Source organism: Canis aureus, chromosome 32 (genome assembly GCF_053574225.1).
Source record: "Canis aureus isolate CA01 chromosome 32, VMU_Caureus_v.1.0, whole genome shotgun sequence".
NCBI classification, from domain to species: domain Eukaryota; kingdom Metazoa; phylum Chordata; class Mammalia; order Carnivora; family Canidae; genus Canis; species Canis aureus.
In genome coordinates, this window is record NC_135642.1 from 16709248 (window position 1) to 16713888 (window position 4641).

The 4641-nt window shown below is 41.2% G+C and overlaps 1 protein-coding gene across 4 annotated transcripts in view; it reads left to right on the forward strand.

Moving 5' to 3' along the window:
- BLOC1S6 (biogenesis of lysosomal organelles complex 1 subunit 6) overlaps window positions 1–4641 on the forward strand; it is a 118549-nt gene that overhangs the window by 106391 nt on the left and 7517 nt on the right. The gene's annotated exons all lie outside the window — the stretch shown is intronic.

Below are 4641 nucleotides of genomic sequence, written 5' to 3' on the forward strand. Positions count from 1 at the left end.
TGTTGTGAAGATTGAGTAAGTGACGCATCAGTTTCCTACTGCTGCTCTAACAGATTGCCATGGACTTGGTGGCTTAAACAATTCAATTGTTGTTCCTACAGTACTGTGGTTCAGAAGTATAGCATGGATCTCACTAGAAAATCAAAGTGTCAGCAGAGCTGCATTCTCTTTGGAAGCTCCAAGGGAAAATCTGTATTTTTTAAAAAGATTTTATTTATTTATTCATGAGAGACAGAGAGAGAGGTAGAGACATAGGCAGAGGGAGAAGCAGGCTCTCTGCAAAGAGCCTGATGTTGGACTCGATCCCGGGACCCAGGGATCATGACCTGAGCCAAAGGCAGATGCTCAACCACTGAGCCACCCAGGCATCCGAAGAGAATCTGTTTTGTTTTGTTTTCCTTTTTATTTTCCAGCTTCTAGATGCTGCCCACATCTTCGATACATGAACCGCTTCCTCTGTCTTCATAGCCAGCAGCTTTGTATCTCTCTGATCTTTCTTCCAGAGTCACACTGTCCCTCTGGCCACAGTTGGGAAAGGTTCTTCACTTTTGAGGATCCATACATGGGCTCACGTGCATAATGCAGTCACTTTCCCCATCTCAAGGTCCTTAACCTTATCACATCAGCAAAGTCCCTTTAGCTTGCAATGTAACATGTTCATAGATTCCTAGGAATAGGACATCTTTGGTAGGGGGGATGATTCTGCCTGCCACAGTTCATACTCTGGGTTCTAAAGATTCATGCTTATCCCATACACAAAATATAATCTCTCCAGGTTCCCCCAGTAGGTCCCCTATAAGAGTATTAACTAAGGTACAAATCTAATTTGAGTGTCATTAGCTCCAAAGTCTCAATTTCATCTTGGGAGTAATACAAATTATGTGTGACTGAGGCTGTAGGTATGATCCATCCTAGGACACAATTCTTGTTTATCTGTGGGCCTGTGAAACTCAAGAAACAAATTATCTGCTCCTAAAATACAATGGTAGCATAGGCATAGGATGAAAATTACATAGGTTCCGGTCAAAAATAGAGAATATAGAAGGAAAGAAAGGAGCCACTGGTCCCAAGAAATTTTAAAATCCAGTTGGACAAATGCCATTAGGTTTTAAGACCTGGGAATGATTCTCTATGGTTCCCAGCTGCCTGCCTTGGGCCATCCTTGCTTATCATGAAATGTAGCATGTGTTTGCCACTTGGTAGTCCTAGTTTATTTTTGTTGAACACTTCTTTTCTGAGTTTATCTCTTTTCTTTCACATTTTTCTAGAAGCATCAAGAAGAAATCTGGCTGCACCTTCAACACTTTGGTTGGAAAAAATCTTGCCTGAATGTTCAATTTCTACTTTTCTGCATAATTCTACTTTCCACATAACTGTAGGACACAATGACCTTAAGCCTTTTGGCCCTCTATGACAAGGATCCTTATTCTCCAGTGCTTAATAACACATTCCTCACTTAAACCCTCACCAGCAGAGCCTTGAATGTTTGTACATCTATTGTTTTGTCTGTCCATGATGATTTAGGTGTTCTCTAAGGTGATTTGTTTACCCCCACTGTGTTCCTCATTTCCTCCTGAGTCTTTCCCAACACAGTTGTTGACAGTCATACTTTTGCAGTGTGTTCAAGACAATCTAGACTTTTTCTGTCATGCTTTTCAACATTTTTTCAGCCTCCATCCATTGTCCAGCTGTGGCAAGGTCCAAAGTGGAGAGAAAATGGGGAGGAAATACCCCAACTACTCCTGTTGTCTTGCAGCTCTGGCTAACACTTACTACCCACTAAGCCAACCAGAAGGTGGAGGGAAAGGGAGTCCAGGTGATGTTGTTGGCAGCTCAGGGCCTGAACTTGGCAAAAAATGGGCGTTGAGCAGATGGGGGGGAGGGGGAATGAAGACTTGCACAGAAGTTTCAAAAAAGGGGCACCTGGGTGGCTCAATCCATTAAACGTCTGCCATCAGTTCAGATCATGGGGGTCCTGGGATGGAGCCCTCTATCAGGCTACCTGCTTAACGGGGAGTCTGCTTCTCTCTTTCCCTCTGCCCCTCCCCTCTGTTCATGCTCTGTCTTTCTTTGAAATAAATAAAAAAATCTTAAAAAAGAAAGTTTCAAAAAATGTTTAAGTATTCAAACCATTCATTTGATTTATGTTATGCTAAGGTGTTATGCTAAGAAAGGTTTTTTTTGTTTTGTTTTGTTTTTAAATCTTCGCGATGATGTAAATGTCCACTTAAAATTTCTTCTTCTGATGGGTTATTTTAAACATTCCAATATTCCAATTAGACCTTATAATATTAAAAAAAAAAACTTTCCCCTGGAATTTGACTCACTTTACTCTTGGCCTACATTAGCATTTGTTGGCAAATCTGCTGTTCTTCCCTTAGTATCTAAAGCTAATAGACTGGGAATGGGAGCAAGAATGGGATGGGGAAATTGTCCATCAGCATAGGTCCTTGTGTGCAGAAGGTACTCAATGAATACTTGTAGAAACAGTCTTAGCAGCATGAAGATTTCATGAAACTCTATTCTTTCCATAAAGATACACTTACACATTTAGCATAGCTAAATATAATTTAATTTGCAAATCTTTTGTGCAGGAAATAAATTTATAAATAAAAAAGTAGCTTAGATTATGATTCCTGATTTTGGGTTCTGCAGATTTAGCCACTCTATGATCGAGACAAGTTTAGCATAGGTATGAGTATGCATGTGTATTTATATCCTGTAGAAAACTCATTCCTTAAACACCTTTCTGACACGTCTGGCTGATGACACTTCCCATTTACCAAGGTTAAATGGATAAAAAGAGGTGAAAAAATTTTCCTTGGTTGAAAAGATAGCTCATTTAAGTAGAGCAGGTGGTGAGAGTATGACAAAGGAAAGAAGAGTCCAGTTGCCTAGTCTTCCAGAGTAATTATTGCATTAAAAAATCACACTGTATCTATGTTATTTAGTTGTAAAACTTTGGCCCCATCACCCACATAATGATAACATTCCACAGTAATATGTAATTAAATTGCTTTGTAAATGCTCTGCCACCTGACAGTTTAGTGGATATGTAAAGAGAAGGAGCAGAGAAACTTTGTTAAACATATTAAATCTTACAACATGTCAGGATATGACTGTTAGGAAGGAAGAAGTTTTTACTCAGGGCTCCCCAGGCATAGGAGCATGATACACCACATCTGGCCACATGGGGAAGCACCTAGCAGGAAAATTGAGGGGAACACATGGGCAAAGTCTATATTGTAGTTTTGGTGAGGCAGGGGGAATGGGCTGACCAGGTTCGGGGTTGGCTAATTTGAATACATTTTAATAGGCTTTGGGGGTGTAGGGGCTACCCTTGTTGTCTGGATGTCTGGCCCTGAATAATTAGGGCATAGGAATATTGCCTTTTGGATAAAAGCAAGGTGGAGGAGGTGGTTTGAGGTATGGGTTCTGGACGGTTTGGTTTATGTAACAGAGGTGTGCTCCCAGACAAGTGATTTACTGTCTCTAGGAGTTAGCTCGCACTGGAGGGGCAGTCTCAGTAGGATTAGCAAGACCCCCAAATGTCAAACAATTAAAAACATTATTAATACAGTAGAACTCAAAACATCTCCAGGAAGGTTTCATGAAATGTCCAATCCAGTGCCATTGATAAGCACCACAAATATGACTGCATACTTCACTTGCATGTACTTCAGATTAAGATGAGATCATATTAAGGAACCATGATATTTATGAGACAATGTTGGACATTTTCTTGAGACCCCAGAGTGATACTAATCCAGTCCTAGTAACAGTTCCCTTCCTGTGAGTTTTCCAGATTTGGACTTGCCTTTTATAGGTTAAATGGGAGGGTATGATAGTTAATTTTATGTGGCAACTTGATTGTTTGACGTTTGGTCAAATAGTATTCTGGGTGTGTCTGTGAAGGTGTTGCTGGAGGAATCGGTAGAGCAAATTGCCCTTCCAATTCAGGTAGCCTCTTCCAATCAGTTGAAGGTCTGAAGAGAACAAAAAGGCTGACCTTCCTGCTAAGAAGGAATCTTTCCTGCCTGACTGCGGTGAGATGGGGCTTTAGTTTTCTCCTGCCTACACACTCGAACTGCAACATGAGCTCTTCCTGGGTCTTGAGCCTGCTGACCTTTGGAAGAAAACCGCACTATTGGCTTTCCTAGGTCTTCAGCTTGCAGACTGCAGATCTCGGGACTTGTCAGCTTCCGTGATTATGTGAGCCAAGTCCCAGGAATATTCTCCATGGATCAGGGAAAGTGATGATGTTTGCTTTCCTTCTCGCCCTCCCTCACTCTTTTGCATCTCCTCTGGTTGAATCCTGTTTTTATTTTTTATTATTACTTATTTATTTAATTTAAAAATAGTTGGCTGCATGCCATTGAGAAAATAACCAGTCTCCTGCAGCCTTACTTTTTTCAGTTGTAAAATGAAAATAATGTGTCCACCTCAAGTGTCCAACACAGTGCCTGGCACATAGGAATTTGCTGTAGGACAGTGATGAATCAGTTTTATAGGATCTAGCTTCTGACTGTCCGGAGAAGCCATATTATATCAGGAAGGAGTGGGAGGGAGATTGGCAAAACTGGTAGAAGGAGAGACGTGAGTCCCAGAGAGGTGGGCGGACAGAGTGCCCTAAAGGAGTGC